At 50.6% G+C, this 22500-nt stretch overlaps 1 protein-coding gene across 1 annotated transcript in view; it reads left to right on the top strand.

The window, feature by feature from the left end:
* LOC118381882 (fibronectin type III domain-containing protein 3B-like) overlaps positions 1-22500 on the top strand; it is a 235056-nt gene that overhangs the window by 25353 nt on the left and 187203 nt on the right.

The following is a 22500-nucleotide window of genomic DNA, read 5'->3' as shown; positions in this document are numbered from 1 at the left end:
TTTCCGTGTGTGTGTGTGGGTTTCCGTATGTGTGTGTGTGTGTGTGGGTTTCCGTGTGTGTGTGTGTGTGTGTGTGGGTTTCCGTGTGTGTGGGTTTCCGTGTGTGTGGGTTTCCGTGTGTGTGGGTTTCCGTGTGTGTGTGGGTTTCCGTGTGTGTGGGTTTGCGTGTGTGTGGGTTTCCGTGTGTGTGGGTTTCCGTATGTGTGTGTGGGTTTCCGTGTGTGCGTGGGTTTCCGTGTGTGTGGGTTTCCGTGTGTGTGTGGGTTTCCGTATGTGTGTGTGTGTGTGGGTTTCCGTGTGTGTGGGTTTCCGTGTGTGTGGGTTTCCGTGTGTGTGTGGGTTTCCGTGTGTGTGGGTTTCCGTGTGTGTGGGATTCCGTGTGTATACACGGGACGAGACCCATGATAACAATACACGGGACGAGACCCATGATAACAATACACGGGACAAGACCCATAATAACAATACACGGGACAAGACCCATGATAACAATACACGGGATGAGACCCATGATAACAATACACGGGACGAGACCCATGATAACAATACACGGGACGAGACCCATGATAACAATACACGGGACGAGACCCATAATAACAATACACGGGACGAGACCCATGATAACAATACACGGGACAAGACCCATAATAACAATACACGGGATGAGACCCATGATAACAATACACGGGACGAGACCCATGATAACAATACACGGACAAGACCCATAATAACAATACACGGGACGAGACCCATAATAACAATACACGGGACAAGACCCATAATAACAATACACGGGGGCGAGACCCATGATAACAATACACGGGACGAGACCCATGATAACAATACACGGACAAGACCCATAATAACAATACACGGGACGAGACCCATGATAACAATACACGGGACGAGACCCATGATAACAATACACGGGACAAGACCCGTACTAACAATACACGGGACGAGACCCATGATAACAATACACGGGACAAGACCCGTACTAACAATACACGGGACGAGACCCATGATAACAATACACGGGACGAGACCCATGATAACAATACACGGGACGAGACCCATGATAACAATACACGGGACAAGACCCGTACTAACAATACACGGGACGAGACCCATGATAACAATACACGGGACGAGACCCGTACTAACAATACACGGGACGAGACCCATGATAACAATACACGGGACAAGACCCATAATAACAATACACGGGACGAGACCCATGATAACAATACACGGGACAAGACCCATAATAACAATACACGGGACGAGACCCATGATAACAATACACGGACGACCCATGATAACAATACACGGGACAAGACCCATAATAACAATACACGGGGCGAGACCCATGATAACAATACACGGGACAAGACCCATAATAACAATACACGGGACAAGACCCATAATAACAATACACGGGGCGAGACCCATGATAACAATACACGGGACAAGACCCATGATAACAATACGCGGGACGAGACCCGTACTAACAATACACGGGACGAGACCCATGATAACAATACACGGGACGAGACCCATGATAACAATACACGGGACAAGACCCATAATAACAATACACGGGACGAGACCCATGATAACAATACACGGGACGAGACCCATAATAACAATACACGGGACAAGACCCATAATAACAATACACGGGACGAGACCCATGATAACAATACACGGGACAAGACCCATGATAACAATACACGGGACGAGACCCATGATAACAATACACGGGACGAGACCCATGATAACAATACACGGGACGAGACCCATGATAACAATACATGGGACAAGACCCATGATAACAATACACGGGACAAGACCCATGATAACAATACACGGGACGAGACCCATGATAACAATACACGGGACGAGACCCATGATAACAATACACGGGACGAGACCCATGATAACAATACACGGGATGAGACCCATGATAACAATACACGGGACGAGACCCATGATAACAATACACGGGACGAGACCCATGATAAGGGGGTAGTGTAGTGCTGTCCTCAGTATCTGGAGTTAAAGTGGTCCTGTGTGTGTGTGGGGGGTGTAGTGTAATGCTGTCCTCAGTATCTGGAGTTAAAGTGGTCCTGTGTGTGTAGGGGGGTGTAGTGTAATGCTGTCCTCAGTATCTGGAGTTAAAGTGGTCCTGTGTGTGTGTGTGTGTGTGTGGGGGGGGTGTAGTGTAGTGCTGACCTCAGTATCTGGAGTTAAAGTGGTCCTGTGTGTGTGGGGGGTGTAGTGTAATGCTGTCCTCAGTATCTGGAGTTAAAGTGGTCCTGTGTGTGTGTGTGGGGGGTGTAGTGTAATGCTGTCCTCAGTATCTGGAGTTAAAGTGGTCCTGTGTGTGTGTGTGGGGGGGGTGTAGTGTTATGCTGTCCTCAGTATCTGGAGTTAAGGTGGTCCTGTGTGTGTAGGGGGTGTAGTGTAATGCTGTCCTCAGTACCTGGAGTTAAAGTGGTCCTGTGTGTGTAGGGGGGTGTAGTGTAATGCTGTCCTCAGTATCTGGAGTTAAAGTGGTCCTGTGTGTGTGTGGGGGGTGTAGTGTAATGCTGTCCTCAGTATCTGGAGTTAAAGTGGTCCTGTGTGTGTGTGTGTGGGGGGTGTAGTGTAATGTTGTCCTCAGTATCTGGAGTTAAAGTGGTCCTGTGTGTGTAGGGGTGTAGTGTAATGCTGTCCTCAGTATCTGGAGTTAAAGTGGTCCTGTGTGTGTAGGGGTGTAGTGTAATGCTGTCCTCAGTATCTGGAGTTAAAGTGGTCCTGTGTGTGTGTGTGTGTGGGGGGGGTGTAGTGTAGTGCTGACCTCAGTATCTGGAGTTAAAGTGGTCCTGTGTGTGTGGGGGGGTGTAGTGTAATGCTGTCCTCAGTATCTGGAGTTAAAGTGGTCCTGTGTGTGTGTGTGTGGGGGGTGTAGTGTAATGCTGTCCTCAGCATCTGGAGTTAAAGTGGTCCTGTGTGTGCGGGGGGTGTAGTGTAGTGCTGTCCTCAGTACCTGGAGTTAAAGTGGTCCTGTGTGTGTTTGTGGGGGAGGGGTGTAGTGTAATGCTGTCCTCAGTATCTGGAGTTAAAGTGGTCCTGTGTGTGTAGGGGTGTAGTGTAATGCTGTCCTCAGTATCTGGAGTTAAAGTGGTCCTGTGTGTGTGTGTGTGTGTGTGTGGGGGGTGTAGTGTAGTGCTGACCTCAGTATCTGGAGTTAAAGTGGTCCTGTGTGTGTGGGGGGGGTAGTGTAATGCTGTCCTCAGTATCTGGAGTTAAAGTGGTCCTGTGTGTGTGTGTGGGGGAGGGGGTGTAGTGTAATGCTGTCCTCAGTATCTGGAGTTAAAGTGGTCCTGTGTGTGTAGGGGGGTGTAGTGCTGACCTCGGTATCTGGAGTTAAAGTGGTCCTGTGTGTGTAGGGGGGTGTAGTGTAGTGCTGACCTCAGTATCTGGAGCTAAAGTGGTCCTGTGTGTAGTGGGGGGTGTAGTGTAGTGCTGACCTCGGTATCTGGAGTTAAAGTGGTCCTGTGTGTGTAGGGGTGTAGTGTAGTGCTGACCTCGGTATCTGGAGTTAAAGTGGTTCTGTGTGTGTGTGTGGGGGGTGTAGTGTAATGCTGTCCTCGGTATCTGGAGTTAAAGTGGTCCTGTGTGTGTGTGTGGGGGGTGTAGTGTAATGTTGTCCTCAGTATCTGGAGTTAAAGTGGTCCTGTGTGTGTAGGGGCGGGTGTAGTGTAGTGCTGACCTCAGTATCTGGAGTTAAAGTGTTCCTGTGTGTGTGTGTGTGTAGTGGGGGGTGTAGTGTAGTGCTGACCTCAGTATCTGGAGTTAAAGTGGTCCTGTGTGTGTGTGGGGGGGGGGTGTAGTGTAGTGCTGACCTCGGTATCTGGAGTTAAAGTGGTCCTGTGCGTGTAGGGGTGTAGTGTAGTGCTGACCTCGGTATCTGGAGTTAAAGTGGTTCTGTGTGTGTGTGTGGGGGGGGTGTAGTGTAGTGCTGACCTCAGTATCTGGAGTTAAAGTGGTTCTGTGTGTGTGTGTGTAGTGGGGGGTGTAGTGTAGTGCTGACCTCAGTATAATAATAAATAATAATAATATATGCCATTTAGCAGACGCTTTTATCCAAAGCGACTTACAGTCATGTGTGCATACATTCTACGTATGGGTGGTCCCGGGGATCGAACCCACTAGTATCTGGAGTTAAAGTGGTCCTGTGTGTGTGTGTGGGGGGGGGGGTGTAGTGTAGTGCTGACCTCGGTATCTGGAGTTAAAGTGGTCCTGTGTGTGTAGGGGTGTAGTGTAGTGCTGACCTCGGTATCTGGAGTTAAAGTGGTTCTGTGTGTGTGTGTGGGGGTGTAGTGTAGTGCTGACCTCAGTATCTGGAGTTAAAGTGGTTCTGTGTGTGTGTGTGTGTAGGGGGTGTAGTGTAGTGCTGACCTCAGTATCTGGAGTTAAAGTGGTTCTGTGTGTGTGTGTGTAGGGGGGTGTAGTGTAGTGCTGACCTCAGTATCTGGAGTTAAAGTGGTTCTCTGTGTGTGTGTGTAGGGGGTGTAGTGTAGTGCTGACCTCAGTATCTGGAGTTAAAGTGGTCCTGTGTGTGTGTGTAGGGGGGTGTAGTGTAGTGCTGTCCTCAGTATCTGGAGTTAAAGTGGTCCTGTGTGTGTAGGGGGTGTAGTGTGATGCTGTCCTCAGTATCTGGAGTTAAAGTGGTCCTGTGTGTGTAGGGGGGTGTAGTGTAATGCTGTCCTCAGTATCTGGAGTTAAAGTGGTCCTGTGTGTGTAGGGGGGTGTAGTGTAATGCTGTCCTCAGTATCTGGAGTTAAAGTGGTCCTGTGTGTGGGGGGGGTGTAGTGTAATGCTGTCCTCAGTATCTGGAGTTAAAGTGGTCCTGTGTGTGTAGGGGGTGTAGTGTAATGCTGTCCTCAGTATCTGGAGTTAAAGTGGTCCTGTGTGTGTAGGGGGGTGTAGTGTAATGCTGTCCTCAGTATCTGGAGTTAAAGTGGTCCTGTGTGTGTGTGTGGGGGGGGGGTGTAGTGTAATGCTGTCCTCAGTATCTGGAGTTAAAGTGGTCCTGTGTGTGTGTGTGTGTGGGGGGTGTAGTGTAATGTTGTCCTCAGTATCTGGAGTTAAAGTGGTCCTGTGTGTGTAGGGGGTGTAGTGTAATGCTGTCCTCAGTATCTGGAGTTAAAGTGGTCCTGTGTGTGTGGGGGGGTGTAGTGTAATGCTGTCCTCAGTATCTGGAGTTAAAGTGGTCCTGGTCCTGTGTGTGTGTGTGGGGGGGGGGTGTAGTGTAGTGCTGACCTCAGTATCTGGAGTTAAAGTGGTCCTGCGTGTGTGTGGGGGGTGTAGTGTAATGCTGTCCTCAGCATCTGGAGTTAAAGTGGTCCTGTGTGTGGGGGGGTGTAGTGTTATGCTGTCCTCAGTATCTGGAGTTAAAGTGGTCCTGTGTGTGTGTGTGGGGAGGGGTGTAGTGTAATGCTGTCCTCAGTATCTGGAGTTAAAGTGGTCCTGTGTGTGTAGGGGGGTGTAGTGCTGACCTCGGTATCTGGAGTTAAAGTGGTCCTGTGTGTGTGTGTGTGTGGGGGTGTGTAGTGTAGTGCTGACCTCGGTATCTGGAGTTAAAGTGGTCCTGTGTGTGTAGGGGGTGTAGTGTAGTGCTGACCTCAGTATCTGGAGTTAAAGTGGTCCTGTGTGTGTGTGTGTGTGGGGGGGTGTAGTGTAGTGCTGACCTCAGTATCTGGAGTTAAAGTGGTCCTGTGTGTGTAGGGGGTGTAGTGTAATGCTGTCCTCAGTATCTGGAGTTAAAGTGGTCCTGTGTGTGTAGGGGGTGTAGTGCTGACCTCGGTATCTGGAGTTAAAGTGGTCCTGTGTGTGTGTGTGTAGTGGGGGAGGGGTGTAGTGTAATGCTGTCCTCAGTATCTGGAGTTAAAGTGGTCCTGTGTGTGTAGGGGGGTGTAGTGCTGACCTCGGTATCTGGAGTTAAAGTGGTCCTGTGTGTGTGTGTGTAGTGGGGGGTGTAGTGTAGTGCTGACCTCGGTATCTGGAGTTAAAGTGGTCCTGTGTGTGTAGGGGGGTGTAGTGTAGTGCTGACCTCAGTATCTGGAGTTAAAGTGGTCCTGTGTGTAGTGTAATGCTGTCCTCAGTATCTGTAATGCTGTCCTCAGTATCTGGAGTTAAAGTGGTCCTGTGTGTGTGTGTGGGGGGGTGTAGTGTAATGCTGTCCTCAGTATCTGGAGTTAAAGTGGTCCTGTGTGTGGGGGGGGTGTAGTGTAGTGCTGTCCTCGGTATCTGGAGTTAAAGTGGTCCTGTGTGTGTAGGGGGGTGTAGTGTAGTGCTGACCTCAGTATCTGGAGTTAAAGTGGTCCTGTGTGTAGTGTAATGCTGTCCTCAGTATCTGTAATGCTGTCCTCAGTATCTGGAGTTAAAGTGGTCCTGTGTGTGTGTGGGGGGGTGTAGTGTAATGCTGTCCTCAGTATCTGGAGTTAAAGTGGTCCTGTGTGTGTGTGGGGTGTAGTGTAATGCTGTCTCGGTATCTGGAGTTAAAGTGGTCCTGTGTGTGTAGGGGGGTGTAGTGTAGTGCTGACCTCAGTATCTGGAGTTAAAGTGGTCCTGTGTGTGTGGGGGGTGTAGTGTAATGTTGTCCTCAGTATCTGGAGTTAAAGTGGTCCTGTGTGTGTGGGGCGGGTGTAGTGTAGTGCTGACCTCAGTATCTGGAGTTAAAGTGGTCCTGTGTGTGTGTGTAGTAGGGGTGTAGTGTAGTGCTGACCTCAGTATCTGGAGTTAAAGTGGTCCTGTGTGTGTGTGTGGGGGGTGTAGTGTAATGCTGTCCTCAGTATCTGGAGTTAAAGTGGCCCTGTGTGTGTGGGGGGGTGTAGTGTAATGCTGTCCTCAGTATCTGGAGTTAAAGTGGTCCTGTGTGTGTGTGTGGGGGGTGTAGTGTAATGCTGTCCTCAGTATCTGGAGTTAAAGTGGTCCTGTGTGTGTGGGGGGTGTAGTGTAATCCTGTCCTCGGTATCTGGAGTTAAAGTGGTCCTGTGTGTGTGTGTAGTGGGGGGGGTGTAGTGTAGTGCTGACCTCAGTATCTGGAGTTAAAGTGGTCCTGTGTGTGTGTGTAGGGGGGTGTAGTGTAATGCTGTCCTCAGTATCTGGAGTTAAAGTGGTCCTGTGTGTGTAGGGGGGGGTGTGTAGTGCTGACCTCGGTATCTGGAGTTAAAGTGGTCCTGTGTGTGTGTGTGTGTGTGTAGTGGGGGGGTGTAGTGTAATGCCGTCCTCAGTATCTGGAGTTAAAGTGGCCCTGTGTGTGTGGGGGTGTAGTGTAATGCTGTCCTCAGTATCTGTAATGCTGTCCTCAGTATCTGGAGTTAAAGTGGTCCTGTGTGTGTGTGTGGGGGGTGTAGTGTAATGCTGTCCTCAGTATCTGGAGTTAAAGTGGTCCTGTGTGTGGGGGGTGTAGTGTAATGCTGTCCTCGGTATCTGGAGTTAAAGTGGTCCTGTGTGTGTGTGGGGGTGTAGTGTAGTGCTGACCTCAGTATCTGGAGTTAAAGTGGTCCTGTGTGTGTGTGTGGGGGGTGTAGTGTAATGTTGCCCTCAGTATCTGGAGTTAAAGTGGTCCTGTGTGTGTGTGGGGGGGTGTAGTGTAATGCTGACCTCAGTATCTGGAGTTAAAGTGGTCCTGTGTGTGTGTGTAGTGGGGGGTGTAGTGTAGTGCTGACCTCAGTATCTGGAGTTAAAGTGGTCCTGTGTGTGTGTGGGGGGTGTAGTGTAATGCTGTCCTCAGTATCTGGAGTTAAAGTGGTCCTGTGTGTGTAGGGGTGTAGTGTAATGCTGACCTCAGTATCTGGAGTTAAAGTGGTCCTGTGTGTGTGTGTGGGGGGTGTAGTGTAATGTTGTCCTCAGTATCTGGAGTTAAAGTGGTCCTGTGTGTGTAGGGGCGGGTGTAGTGTAGTGCTGACCTCAGTATCTGGAGTTAAAGTGGTCCTGTGTGTGTGTGTAGTGGGGGGGGTGTAGTGTGAGTGCTGACCTCAGTATCTGGAGTTAAAGTGGTCCTGTGTGTGTAGGGGGGTGTAGTGTAATGCTGTCCTCAGTATCTGGAGTTAAAGTGGTCCTGTGTGTGTAGGGGGGTAGTGCTGACCTCGGTATCTGGAGTTAAAGTGGTCCTGTGTGTGTGTGTGTAGTGGGGGGGTGTAGTGTAATGCTGTCCTCAGTATCTGGAGTTAAAGTGGTCCTGTGTGTGTGGGGGGTGTAGTGCTGACCTCGGTATCTGGAGTTAAAGTGGTCCTGTGTGTGTGTGTGTGTAGTGGGGGGGTGTAGTGTAGTGCTGACCTCAGTATCTGGAGTTAAAGTGGTCCTGTGTGTAGTGTAATGCTGTCCTCAGTATCTGTAATGCTGTCCTCAGTATCTGGAGCTAAAGTGGTCCTGTGTGTGTGGGGGGGTGTAGTGTAATGCTGTCCTCAGTATCTGGAGTTAAAGTGGTCCTGTGTGTGGGGGGGTGTAGTGTAGTGCTGTCCTCGGTATCTGGAGTTAAAGTGGTCCTGTGTGTGTAGGGGGTGTAGTGTAGTGCTGACCTCAGTATCTGGAGTTAAAGTGGTCCTGTGTGTGGGGGGGGGGGGGTGTAGTGTAATGTTGTCCTCAGTATCTGGAGTTAAAGTGGTCCTGTGTGTGTAGGGGCGGGTGTAGTGTAGTGCTGACCTCAGTATCTGGAGTTAAAGTGGTCCTGTGTGTGTGTGTAGTGGGGGGTGTAGTGTATGCTGACCTCAGTATCTGGAGTTAAAGTGGTCCTGTGTGTGTGTGGGGGTGTAGTGTAATGCTGTCCTCAGTATCTGGAGTTAAAGTGGTCCTGTGTGTGTGTGTGTAGGTGTAAATGCTGACCTCAGTATCTGGTTAAAGTGGTCCTGTAGTGTAATGCTGTCCTCAGTATCTGGAGTTAAAGTGGTCCTGTGTGTGTAGGGGTGGCGGGTGTAGTGTAGTGCTGACCTCAGTATCTGGAGTTAAAGTGGTCCTGTGTGTGTGTAGTGGGGGGTGTAGTGTAGTGCTGACCTCAGTATCTGGAGTTAAAGTGGTCCTGTGTGTGTGTGTGGGGGGTGTAGTGTAATGCTGTCCTCAGTATCTGGAGTTAAAGTGGCCCTGTGTGTGTGTGGGGGGTGTAGTGTAATGCTGTCCTCAGTATCTGGAGTTAAAGTGGTCCTGTGTGTGTGTGTGGGGGGTGTAGTGTAATGCTGTCCTCAGTATCTGGAGTTAAAGTGGTCCTGTGTGTGTGTGTGTGTAGTGCTGACCTCAGTATCTGGAGTTAAAGTGGCCCTGTGTGTGTGTGTGGGGGTGTAGTGTAATGTTGTCCTCAGTATCTGGAGTTAAAGTGGTCCTGTGTGTGTAGGGGGGGGTGTAGTGTAGTGCTGACCTCAGTATCTGGAGTTAAAGTGGTCCTGTGTGTGTGTGTAGTGGGGTGTAGTGTAGTGCTGACCTCAGTATCTGGAGTTAAAGTGGTCCTGTGTGTGGGGGGGGTGTAGTGTAATGCTGTCCTCAGTATCTGGAGTTAAAGTGGCCCTGTGTGTGTGTGGGGGGTGTAGTGTAATGCTGTCCTCAGTATCTGGAGTTAAAGTGGTCCTGTGTGTGTGTGTGGGGGGTGTAGTGTAATGTTGTCCTCAGTATCTGGAGTTAAAGTGGTCCTGTGTGTGTAGGGGGGGTGTAGTGTAGTGCTGACCTCAGTATCTGGAGTTAAAGTGGTCCTGTGTGTGTGTGTAGTGGGGGTGTAGTGTAGTGCTGACCTCAGTATCTGGAGTTAAAGTGGTCCTGTGTGTGTGTGGGGGTGTAGTGTAATGCTGTCCTCAGTATCTGAGTTAAAGTGGTCCTGTGTGTGTAGGGGGGTGTAGTGCTGACCTCGGTATCTGGAGTTAAAGTGGTCCTGTGTGTGTGTGTGTGTGTGTAGTGGGGGTGTAGTGTAATGCTGTCCTCAGTATCTGGAGTTAAAGTGGCCCTGTGTGTGTGTGGGGGGGTGTAGTGTAATGCTGTTCTCAGTATCTGTAATGCTGTCCTCAGTATCTGGAGTTAAAGTGGTCCTGTGTGTGGGGGGGTGTATGTAATGCTGTCCTCAGTATCTGGAGTTAAAGTGGTCCTGTGTGGGGTGTAGTGTAATGCTGTCCTCGGTATCTGGAGTTAAAGTGGTCCTGTGTGTGTAGGGGGTGTAGTGTAATGCTGTCCTCAGTATCTGGAGTTAAAGTGGTCCTGTGTGTAGTGTAATGGGTCCTGTATCTGTAATGCTGTCCTCAGTATCTGGAGTTAAAGTGGTCCTGTGTGTGTGTGTGTGGGGGGTGTAGTGTAGTGCTGACCTCAGTATCTGGAGTTAAAGTGGTCCTGTGTGTGGGGGGGGTGTAGTGTAGTGCTGTCCTCGGTATCTGGAGTTAAAGTGGTCCTGTGTGTGTAGGGGGGAGTGTAGTGTAGTGCTGACCTCAGTATCTGGAGTTAAAGTGGTCCTGTGTGTGTGTGTAGTGTAATGTTGTCCTCAGTATCTGGAGTTAAAAAGTGGTCCTGTGTGTGTAGGGGGGGTGTAGTGTAGTGCTGACCTCAGTATCTGGAGTTAAAGTGGTCCTGTGTGTGTGTGTAGGGGGGTGTAGTGTAGTGCTGACCTCAGTATCTGGAGTTAAAGTGGTCCTGTGTGGGGGTGTGTGTAATGCTGTCCTCAGTATCTGGAGTTAAAGTGGCCTGTGTGTGTGTGTGTGTGGGTGTAGTGTAATGCTGACCTCAGTATCTGGAGTTAAAGTGGTCCTGTGTGTGTGTGTGGGGGTGTAGTGTAATGTTGTCCTGTATCTGGAGTTAAAGTGGTCCTGTGTGTGTAGGGGGGGGTGGCGGGTGTAGTGTAGTGCTGACCTCAGTATCTGGAGTTAAAGTGGTCCTGTGTGTGTGTGTGGGGGGTGTAGTGTAGTGCTGACCTCAGTATCTGGAGTTAAAGTGGTCCTGTGTGTGTGTGTGGGGGGTGTAGTGTAATGCTGTCCTCAGTATCTGGAGTTAAAGTGGTCCTGTGTGTGTGGGGGGTGTAGTGTAATGCTGTCCTCAGTATCTGGAGTTAAAGTGGTCCTGTGTGTGTGTGTGTGGGGGGTGTAGTGTAATGTTGTCCTCAGTATCTGGAGTTAAAGTGGTCCTGTGTGTGTAGGGGGGGGTGGCGGGTGTAGTGTAGTGCTGACCTCAGTATCTGGAGTTAAAGTGGTCCTGTGTGTGTGTGTAGTGGGGGGTGTAGTGTAGTGCTGACCTCAGTATCTGGAGTTAAAGTGGTCCTGTGTGTGTGTGGGGGGTGTAGTGTAATGCTGTCCCTCAGTATCTGGAGTTAAAGTGGCCCTGTGTGTGTGTGGGGGGGGGGTGTAGTGTAATGCTGTCCTCAGTATCTGGAGTTAAAGTGGTCCTGTGTGTGTAGGGGGTGTAGTGCTGACCTCAGTATCTGGAGTTAAAGTGGTCCTGTGTGTGTGTGTGGGGGGTGTAGTGTAGTGCTGACCTCGGTATCTGGAGTTAAAGTGGTCCTGTGTGTGTAGGGGTGTAGTGTAGTGCTGACCTCAGTATCTGGAGTTAAAGTGGTCCTGTGTGTGTGTAATGCTGTCCTCAGTATCTGTAATGCTGTCCTCAGTATCTGGAGTTAAAGTGGTCCTGTGTGTGTGTGGGGGGTGTAGTGTAATGCTGTCCTCAGTATCTGGAGTTAAAGTGGTCCTGTGTGTGTGTGTGGGGGTGTAGTGTAATGCTGTCCTCGGTATCTGGAGTTAAAGTGGTCCTGTGTGTGTAGGGGGGTGTAGTGTAGTGCTGACCTCGGTATCTGGAGTTAAAGTGGTTCTGTGTGTGTGTGTGGGGGTGTGTAGTGTAATGCTGTCCTCGGTATCTGGAGTTAAAGTGGTCCTGTGTGTGTGTGTGTGGGGGGTAGTGTAATGTTGTCCTCAGTATCTGGAGTTAAAGTGGTCCTGTGTGTGTAGGGCGGGTGTAGTGCTGACCTCAGTATCTGGAGTTAAAGTGGTCCTGTGTGTGTGTGTAGTGGGGGGTGTAGTGTAGTGCTGACCTCGGTATCTGGAGTTAAAGTGGTCCTGTGTGTGTAGGGGGGGTGTAGTGTAGTGCTGACCTCAGTATCTGGAGTTAAAGTGGTCCTGTGTGTAGTGTAATGCTGTCCTCAGTATCTGGAGTTAAAGTGGTCCTGTGTGTGTGTGGGGGGGTGTAGTGTAATGCTGTCCTCAGTATCTGGAGTTAAAGTGGTCCTGTGTGTGTAGGGGTGTAGTGTAGTGCTGACCTCAGTATCTGGAGTTAAAGTGGTCCTGTGTGTGTGTGTGTAGTGGGGGGGGTGTAGTGTAATGCTGTCCTCAGTATCTGGAGTTAAAGTGGTCCTGTGTGTGTAGGGGGTGTAGTGCTGACCTCGGTATCTGGAGTTAAAGTGGTCCTGTGTGTGTGTGTAGTGGGGGGGGTGTAGTGTAGTGCTGACCTCGGTATCTGGAGTTAAAGTGGTCCTGTGTGTGTAGGGGGGGTGTAGTGTAGTGCTGACCTCAGTATCTGGAGTTAAAGTGGTCCTGTGTGTGTGTAATGCTGTCCTCAGTATCTGTAATGCTGTCCTCAGTATCTGGAGTTAAAGTGGTCCTGTGTGTGTGGGGTGTAGTGTAATGCTGTCCTCAGTATCTGGAGTTAAAGTGGTCCTGTGTGTGTGTAGGGGGGGTGTAGTGTAATGCTGTCCTCGGTATCTGGAGTTAAAGTGGTCCTGTGTGTGTAGGGGTGTAGTGTAGTGCTGACCTCAGTATCTGGAGTTAAAGTGGTCCTGTGTGTGTGGGGGGGGTGTAGTGTAATGCTGTCCTCAGTATCTGGAGTTAAAGTGGTCCTGTGTGTGTGTGTGTGTGTAGTGGGGGGTGTAGTGTAGTGCTGACCTCGGTATCTGGAGTTAAAGTGGTCCTGTGTGTGTAGGGGGGTGTAGTGTAGTGCTGACCTCAGTATCTGGAGTTAAAGTGGTCCTGTGTGTAGTGGGGGGTGTAGTGTAGTGCTGACCTCGGTATCTGGAGTTAAAGTGGTCCTGTGTGTGTAGGGGGGGGTGTAGTGTAGTGCTGTCCTCGGTATCTGGAGTTAAAGTGGTCCTGTGTGTGTGTGTGGAGGGGGTGTAGTGTAATGTTGTCCTCAGTATCTGGAGTTAAAGTGGTTCCGTGTGTGTGTGGGGGTGTAGTGTAGTGTCCTCAGTATCTGGGTTAAAGTGGTCCTGTGTGTGTGTGTGGGGGGTGTAGTGTAATGCTGTCCTCAGTATCTGGAGTTAAAGTGGTCCTGTGTGTGTGTGTGGGGGGGTGTAGTGTAATGCTGTCCTCAGTATCTGGAGTTAAAGTGGTCCTGTGTGTGTGTGGGGGGTGTAGTGTAATGCTGTCCTCGGTATCTGGAGTTAAAGTGGTCCTGTGTGTGTGTAGGGGTGTAGTGTAGTGCTGACCTCAGTATCTGGAGTTAAAGTGGTCCTGTGTGTGTGGGGGGGGTGTGTGTGCTGTCCTCAGTATCTGGAGTTAAAGTGGTCCTGTGTGTGTGTGTGTGTAGTGGGGGAGGGGGGTGTAGTGTAGTGCTGACCTCGGTATCTGGAGTTAAAGTGGTCCCGTGTGTGTAGGGGGCGGGTGTAGTGTAGTGCTGACCTCAGTATCTGGAGTGAAAGTGATCCTGTGTGTGTGGGGGGTGTAGTGTAATGCTGTCCTCAGTATCTGGAGTTAAAGTGGTCCTGTGTGTGTGTGTGGGGGGGTGTAGTGTAATGCTGTCCTCAGTATCTGGAGTTAAAGTGGTCCTGTGTGTGTGTGTGTAGTGGGGGGGGTGTAGTGTAGTGCTGACCTCGGTATCTGGAGTTAAAGTGGTCCTGTGTGTGTAGGGGGGTGTAGTGTAGTGCTGACCTCAGTATCTGGAGTTAAAGTGGTCCTGTGTGTGTGTGTGTGTAGTGGGGGTGTAGTGTAGTGCTGACCTCGGTATCTGGAGTTAAAGTGGTCCTGTGTGTGTAGGGGGGTAGTGTAGTGCTGACCTCAGTATCTGGAGTTAAAGTGGTCCTGTGTGTAGTGGGGGTGTAGTGTAGTGCTGACCTCAGTATCTGGAGTTAAAGTGGTTCTGTGTGTGTGTGTAGGAGGGGGGTGTAGTGTAGTGCTGACCTCAGTATCTGGAGTTAAAGTGGTCCTGTGTGTGTGTGTGTAGGGGGGTGTAGTGTAGTGCTGACCTCAGTATCTGGAGTTAAAGTGGTCCTGTGTGTAGTGGGGGGGTGTAGTGTAGTGCTGACCTCAGTATCTGGAGTTAAAGTGGTCCTGTGTGTGTGTGGGGGGGTGTAGTGTAATGCTGTCCTCAGTATCTGGAGTTAAAGTGGTCCTGTGTGTGTGTGTAGTAGGGGTGTAGTGTAATGCTGTCCTCAGTATCTGGAGTTAAAGTGGTCCTGTGTGTGTGTGTGGGGGGTGTAGTGTAATGTTGTCCTCAGTATCTGGAGTTAAAGTGGTCCTGTGTGTGTAGGGGGGGTGTAGTGTAGTGCTGACCTCAGTATCTGGAGTTAAAGTGGTCCTGTGTGTGTGTGTAGTGGGGGGTGTAGTGTAGTGCTGACCTCAGTATCTGGAGTTAAAGTGGTCCTGTGTGTGTGTGGGGGGGTGTAGTGTAATGCTGTCCTCAGTATCTGGAGTTAAAAGTGGTCCTGTGTGTGTGTAGTGGGGGGGTAGTGTAGTGCTGACCTCGGTATCTGGAGTTAAAGTGGTCCTGTGTGTGTGTGTGTGGGGGGTGTAGTGTAGTGCTGACCTCAGTATCTGGAGTTAAAGTGGTCCTGTGTGTAGTGTAATGCTGTCCTCAGTATCTGTAATGCTGTCCTCAGTATCTGGAGTTAAAGTGGTCCTGTGTGTGTGTGTGGGGGGGGGGGTGTAGTGTAATGCTGTCCTCAGTATCTGGAGTTAAAGTGGTCCTGTGTGTGTGTGGGGGGGGGTGTAGTGTAATGCTGTCCTCGGTATCTGGAGTTAAAGTGGTCCTGTGTGTGTGGGGGTGTAGTGTAGTGCTGACCTCGGTATCTGGAGTTAAAGTGGTTCTGTGTGTGTGTGTGGGGGGGTGTGTAGTGTAATGCTGTCCTCAGTATCTGGAGTTAAAGTGGTCCTGTGTGTGTGTGTGTGGGGGTGTAGTGTAATGTTGTCCTCAGTATCTGGAGTTAAAGTGGTCCTGTGTGTGTAGGGGGGGGTGTAGTGCTGACCTCAGTATCTGGAGTTAAAGTGGTCCTGTGTGTGTGTGTAGTGGGGGGTGTAGTGTAGTGCTGACCTCGGTATCTGGAGTTAAAGTGGTCCTGTGTGTGTAGGGGGGTGTAGTGTAGTGCTGACCTCAGTATCTGGAGTTAAAGTGGTCCTGTGTGTAGTGTAATGCTGTCCTCAGTATCTGGAGTTAAAGTGGTCCTGTGTGTGTGTGGGGTGTAGTGTAATGCTGTCCTCAGTATCTGGAGTTAAAGTGGTCCTGTGTGTGTAGGGGGGTGTAGTGCTGACCTCAGTATCTGGAGTTAAAGTGGTCCTGTGTGTGTGTGTGTAGTGGGGGGTGTAGTGTAATGCTGTCCTCAGTATCTGGAGTTAAAGTGGTCCTGTGTGTGTAGGGGGGTGTAATGCTGACCTCGGTATCTGGAGTTAAAGTGGTCCTGTGTGTGGGGTAGTGGGGTGTAGTGTAGTGCTGACCTCGGTATCTGGAGTTAAAGTGGTCCTGTGTGTGTAGGGGGTGTAGTGTAGTGCTGACCTCAGTATCTGGAGTTAAAGTGGTCCTGTGTGTAGTGTAATGTCCTCAGTATCTGTAATGCTGTCCTCAGTATCTGGAGTCCTGTGTGTGTGGGGGGGTGTAGTGTAATGCTGTCCTCAGTATCTGGAGTTAAAGTGGTCCTGTGTGTGTGTGTGGGGGGTGTAGTGTAATGCTGTCCTCGGTATCTGGAGTTAAAGTGGTCCTGTGTGTAGGGGGGGTGTAGTGTAGTGCTGACCTCAGTATCTGGAGTTAAAGTGGTCCTGTGTGTGTGTGTAGGGGGTGTAGTGTAATGCTGTCCTCAGTATCTGGAGTTAAAGTGGTCCTGTGTGTGTGTGTGTGTGTAGTGGGGGGTGTAGTGTAGTGCTGACCTCGGTATCTGGAGTTAAAGTGGTCCTGTGTGTGTAGGGGGGGTGTAGTGTAGTGCTGACCTCAGTATCTGGAGTTAAAGTGGTCCTGTGTGTGTGTGGGGGTGTAGTGTAGTGCTGACCTCAGTATCTGGAGTTAAAGTGGTCCTGTGTGTGTGGGGGTGTAGTGTAGTGCTGTCCTCGGTATCTGGAGTTAAAGTGGTCCTGTGTGTGTGTGTGGAGGGGTGTAGTGTAATGTTGTCCTCAGTATCTGGAGTTAAAGTGGTCCTGTGTGTGTGGGGGGTGTAGTGTAATGCTGTCCTCAGTATCTGGAGTTAAAGTGGTCCTGTGTGTGTGTGTGGGGGTGGTGTAGTGTAATGCTGTCCTCAGTATCTGGAGTTAAAGTGGTCCTGTGTGTGTGTGGGGGGGGTGTAGTGTAATGCTGTCCTCAGTATCTGGAGTTAAAGTGGTCCTGTGTGTGTGTGGGGGGTGTAGTGTAATGCTGTCCTCAGTATCTGGAGTTAAAGTGGTCCTGTGTGTGTAGGGGGGTGTAGTGTAGTGCTGACCTCAGTATCTGGAGTTAAAGTGGTCCTGTGTGTGTGGGGGGGTGTAGTGTAATGCTGTCCTCAGTATCTGGAGTTAAGTGGTCCTGTGTGTGTGTGTGTGTGTGTAGTGGGGGGTGGGGGGGTGTAGTGTAGTGCTGACCTCGGTATCTGGAGTTAAAGTGGTCCTGTGTGTGTAGGGGGGGGTGTAGTGTAGTGCTGACCTCAGTATCTGGAGTGAAAGTGATCCTGTGTTTGTGTGTGGGGGGGTGTAGTGTAATGCTGTCCCCTCAGTATCTGGAGTTAAAGTGGTCCTGTGTGTGTGGGGGGGTGTAGTGTAATGCTGTCCTCAGTATCTGGAGTTAAAGTGGTCCTGTGTGTGTGTGTGTGTGTGGGGGGTGTAGTGTAGTGCTGACCTCGGTATCTGGAGTTAAAGTGGTCCTGTGTGTGTAGGGGGGTGTGTAGTGTAGTGCTGACCTCAGTATCTGGAGTTAAAGTGGTCCTGTGTGTGTGTGTGTAGTGGGGTGTAGTGTAGTGCTGACCTCGGTATCTGGAGTTAAAGTGGTCCTGTGTGTGTAGGGGGGTGTAGTGTAGTGCTGACCTCAGTATCTGGAGTTAAAGTGGTCCTGTGTGTAGTGGGGGGTGTAGTGTAGTGCTGACCTCAGTATCTGGAGTTAAAGTGGTTCTGTGTGTGTGTGTGTAGGAGGGGGGGGGTGTAGTGTAGTGCTGACCTCAGTATCTGGAGTTAAAGTGGTCCTGTGTGTGTGTGTGGGGGGGGTGTAGTGTAGTGCTGACCTCAGTATCTGGAGTTAAAGTGGTCCTGTGTGTAGTGGGGGGGTGTAGTGTAGTGCTGACCTCAGTATCTGGAGTTAAAGTGGTTCTGTGTGTGTGTGTGTAGGAGGGGGGGGGTGTAGTGTAGTGCTGACCTCAGTATCTGGAGTTAAAGTGGTCCTGTGTGTGTGTGTAGGGGGTGTAGTGTAGTGCTGACCTCAGTATCTGGAGTTAAAGTGGTTCTGTGTGTGTGTGTGTAGGAGGGGGGGGTGTAGTGTAGTGCTGACCTCAGTATCTGGAGTTAAAGTGGTCCTGTGTGTGTGTGTGTAGGGGGTGTAGTGTAGTGCTGACCTCAGTATCTGGAGTTAAAGTGGTTCTGTGTGTGTGTGTGTAGGAGGGTGTAGTGTAGTGCTGACCTCAGTATCTGGAGTTAAAGTGGTCCTGTGTGTGTGTGTGGGGGGTGTAGTGTAGTGCTGACCTCAGTATCTGGAGTTAAAGTGGTCCTGTGTGTAGTGGGGGGGTGTAGTGTAGTGCTGACCTCAGTATCTGGAGTTAAAGTGGTTCTGTGTGTGTGTGTGTAGGGTGTAGTGTAGTGCTGACCTCAGTATCTGGGAGTTAAAGTGGTCCTGTGTGTGTGTGTGTAGGGGGGGTGTAGTGTAGTGCTGACCTCCCAGTATCTGAGTTAAAGTGGTTCTGTGTGTAGTGGAGGGGGGGTGTAGTGTAGTGCTGTCCTCAGTATCTGGAGTTAAAGTGGTCCTGTGTGTGTGTGTGTGTGTGGGGGGGGTGTAGTGTAATGCTGTCCTCAGTATCTGGAGTTAAAGTGGTCCTGTGTGTGTGTGTAGTGGGGTGTAGGGGGGTGTAGTGTAGTACTGACCTCAGTATCTGGAGTTAAAGTGGTCCTGTGTGTGGGGGGTGTAGTGTAGTGCTGACCTCAGTATCTGGAGTTAAAGTGGTTCTGTGTGTGTGTGTGTAGGAGGGGTGTAGTGTAGTGCTGACCTCGGTATCTGGAGTTAAAGTGGTCCTGTGTGTGTGTGGGGGGGGTGTAGTGTAGTGCTGACCTCAGTATCTGGAGTTAAAGTGGTCCTGTGTGTGTGTGGGGGGTGTAGTGTAGTGCTGACCTCAGTATCTGGAGTTAAAGTGGTTCCTGTGTGTGTGTGTAGGGGGGGGTGTAGTGTAGTGCTGACCTCAGTATCTGGAGTTAAAGTGGTCCTGTGTGTGTGTGTAGTAGGGGTGTAGTGAGTACTGACCTCAGTATCTGGAGTTAAAGTGGTTCTGTGTGTGTGTAGTGTAGTGCTGACCTCAGTATCTGGAGTTAAAGTGGTTCTGTGTGTGTGTGTGTAGGGGGGGTGTGTGCTGACCTCAGTATCTGGGAGTTAAAAGTGGTCCCTGTGTGTGTGTGTGTGGGGGGTAGTGTAGTGCTGACCTCAGTATCTGGAGTTAAAGTGGTTCTGTGTGTGTGTGTGGGGGGGGGTGTAGTGCTGACCTCAGTATCTGGAGTTAAAGTGGTCCTGTGTGTGTGTGTAGGGGGGTGTAGTGTAGTGCTGACCTCAGTATCTGAGTTAAAGTGGTCCGTGTGTGTGTGTAGGGGGTGTAGTGTAGTGCTGACCTCAGTATCTGGAGTTAAAGTGGTCCTGTGTGTGTGTGTAGGGGGGTGTAGTGTAGTGCTGACCTCAGTATCTGGAGTTAAAGTGGTTCTGTGTGTGTGTAGTGCTGACCGACTCAGTATCTGGAGTTAAAGTGGTTCTGTGTGTGTGTGTGTAGGGGGTGTAGTGTAGTGCTGACCTCAGTGTCTGGAGTGAACGTGGTCCTGTGTGTGTGTGTAGTGGGGGGTAGTGTAGTGCTGACCTCAGTATCTGGAGTTAAAGTGGTCCTGTGTGTGTGTGTGTAGTGGGGGGTGTAGTGTAGTGTGACCTCGGTATCTGGAGTTAAAGTGGTCCTGTGTGTGTAGGGGTGTAGATGTAGTGCTGACCTCGGTATCTGGAGTTAAAGTGGTCCTGTGTGTGTAGGGGGGTGTAGTGTAGTGCTGACCTCAGTATCTGGAGTTGAAGTGGTCCTGTGTGTGTGTGTAGGGGGGGGTGTGGTAGAGTGCTAACCTAAGTATCTGGAGTTAAAGTGGTTCTGTGTGTGTGTAGGCTGGCCTCAGTATCTGGAGTGAACGTGGTCCTGTGTGTGTGTGTGTGTGTGTGTAGGGGGGGGTAGTGTAGTGCTGACCTCGGTATCTGGAGCTAAAGTGGTCCTGTGTGTGTGTAGGGGGGGTGTAGTGTAGTGCTGACCTCAGTATCTGGAGTTAAAGTGGTCCTGTGTGTGTGTTGGGGGGGGGGTGTAGGTGCTGACCTCAGTATCTGGAGTTAAAGTGGTCCTGTGTGTGTGTGGGGGCGGGGTGTAGTGCTGACCTCAGTATCTGGAGTTAAAGTGGTCCTGTGTGTGTGTGTGTGTAGGGGGGAGGTGTGTAGTGCTGACCTCAGTATCTGGAGTTAAAGTGGTTCTGTGTGTGTGTGTGTAGGGGGTGTAGTGTAGTGCTGACCTCAGTGTCTGGAGTTAAAGTGGTCCTGTGTGTGTAGTGGGGGTGGTGTAGTGCTGACCCGGTATCTGGAGTTAAAGTGGTCCTGTGTGTGTGTGGGGGGGTGTAGTGTAGTGCTGACCTCAGTATCTGGAGTTAAAAGTGGTCCTGTGTGTGTGTGTGGGGGCGGGGGTGTAGTGCTGACCTCAGTATCTGGAGTTAAAAGTGGTTCTGTGTGTGTGTAGGGGCGGGGGGTGTAGTGCTGACCTCAGTATCTGGAGTTAAAGTGGTCCCTGTGTGTGTGTGGGAGAGGGGTGTAGTGCTGACCTCAGTATCTGGAGTTAAAGTGGTCCTGTGTGTGTGTGGGGGGGGGGGGGTGTAGTGAGCTGACCTCAGTATCTGGAGTTAAAGTGGTCCTGTGTGTAGGGGGGTGTAGTGTAGTGCTGACCTCAGTATCTGGAGTTAAAGTGGTTCTGTGTGTGTGTGTAGGGGAGAGGTGTAGTGTAGTGCTGACCTCAGTGTCTGGAGTGAACGTGGTCCTGTGTGTGTGTGTGGGGGGGGTGTAGTGTAGTGCTGACCTCGGTATCTGGATTAAAGTGGTCTGTGTGTGTAGGGGTGTAGTGTAGTGCTGTCCTCAGTATCTGGAGTTAAAGTGGTCCTGTGTGTGTGTGTGGGTGTAGTGTAGTGCTGACCTCAGTATCTGGAGTTAAAGTGGTCCTGTGTGTGTGTGGGGGCGGGGTGTAGTGCTGACCTCAGTATCTGGAGTTAAAGTGGTTCTGTGTGTGTGTAGGGCGGGGTGTACCCGGCCTCAGTATCTGGAATTAAAGTGGTCCTGTGTGTGTGTGTAGAAGTGTAGTGCTGACCTCAGTATCTGGAGTTAAAGTGGTCCTGTGTGTGTGTGTGGGGGTTGGGGGGGTGTAGTGTAGTGCTGACCTCAGTATCTGGAGTTAAAGTGGTCCTGTGTGTGTGGGGGTGTAGTGCTGACCTCCCAGTATCTGGAGATAAAGTGGTCCTGTGTGTGTGTAGTGCTGACCTCAGTATCTGGAGTTAAAGTGGTCCCTGTGTGTAGGGGGTGTAGTGTAGTGCTGACCTCAGTATCTGGGAGCCAAAAGTGGTTCTGTGTGTGTGTGTAGGGGGAGGGGTGTAGTGTAGTGCTGACCTCAGTGTCTGGAGTTGAAGTGGTCCTGTGTGTGTGGGGGGGGTGTAGTGTAGTGCTAACCTCAGTATCTGGAGTTAAAAGTGGTTCTGTGTGTGTGTAGTGCTGGCCTCAGTATCTGGAGTGAACGTGGTCCTGTGTGTGTGTGTGGTGTAGTAGGGGTGTAGTGTAGTGCTGACCTCGGTATCTGGAGTTAAAGTGGTCCTGTGTGTGTGTAGGGGGTGTAGTGTAGTGCTGTCCTCAGTATCTGGAGTTAAAGTGGTCCTGTGTGTGTGTGGGGGGTGTAGTGTAGTGCTGACCTCAGTATCTGGAGTTAAAGTGGTCCTGTGTGTGTGTGTGGGGGCGGGGGGGTGTAGTGCTGACCTCAGTATCTGGAGTTAAAGTGGTCCTGTGTGTGTGTGTAGGGGCGGGGGTGTAGTGCTGACCTCAGTATCTGGAGTTAAAAGTGGTCCTGTGTGTGTGTGTGGGGTGGGGGGTGTAGTGTAGTGCTGACCTCAGTATCTGGAGTTAAAGTGGTTCTCTGTGTGTGTGTGTGGGGGTGTAGTGTAGTGCTGACCTCAGTGTCTGGAAGTGAAACGTGGTCCTGTGTGTGTGTAGTAGAGGTGTGTAGTGTAGTGCTGACCTCGGTATCTGGAGTTAAAGTGGTCCTGTGTGTGTGTAGGGGGTGTAGTGTAGTACTGTCCTCAGTATCTGGAGTTAAAGTGGTCCTGTGTGTGTGTTGGGGAGTGTGAGTATCTGGAGTTAAAGCTGTGTGACCTCAGTATCTGGAGTTAAAGTGGTCCTGTGTGTGTGTAGGGGCGGGGTGTAGTGCTGACCTCAGTATCTGGAGTTAAAGTGGTTCTGTGTGTGTGTAGGGCGGGGTGTAGTGCTGACCTCAGTATCTGGAGTTAAAGTGGTCCTGTGTGTGTGTGTGTGTAGGGGGAGGGGTGTAGTGTAGTGCTGACCTCAGTATCTGGAGTTAAAGTGGTCCTGTGTGTGTGTAGTGGGGGGTTGGGGGGTGTAGTGTTTGTGCTGACCTCAGTATCTGGAGTTAAAGTGGTCCTGTGTGTGTGTGGGGAGGCGGGGGGTGTGTAGTGTAGTGCTGACCTCAGTATCTGGAGTTAAAGTGGTTCTGTGTGTTTGTAGTGTAGTGCTGACCTCAGTATCTGGAGGTTAAAGTGGTCCTGTGTGTGTGTTTGGGGGATGGGGAGGGGTGTGTGTGTGTGTAGTGTAGTGCTGCCCTCAGTATCTGGAGTTAAAGTGGTTCTGTGGGGGTGTGTGTGTGTCTCAGGGGTTAGGGTGTAGTGTGAGTACTGACCTCAGTATCTGGAGTTAAAGTGGTTCTGTGTGTGTGTGTAGGGGTGGGGGCGTATCTGTGGTCCTGTGTGTGTGTAGGGGTGTAGTGCTGACCTCAGTATCTGGAGTTAAAGTGGTCCTGTGTGTGTGTGTAGGGGTGTAGTGTAGTGCTGTCCTCAGTATCTGGAGTTAAAGTGGTCCTGTGTG

Source organism: Oncorhynchus keta, chromosome 37 (genome assembly GCF_023373465.1).
Source record: "Oncorhynchus keta strain PuntledgeMale-10-30-2019 chromosome 37, Oket_V2, whole genome shotgun sequence".
Taxonomy (NCBI): Eukaryota; Metazoa; Chordata; class Actinopteri; order Salmoniformes; family Salmonidae; genus Oncorhynchus; species Oncorhynchus keta.
Note: the sequence above shows the minus strand (reverse complement) of the source record. Positions and strands in the feature narration are given on the sequence as shown.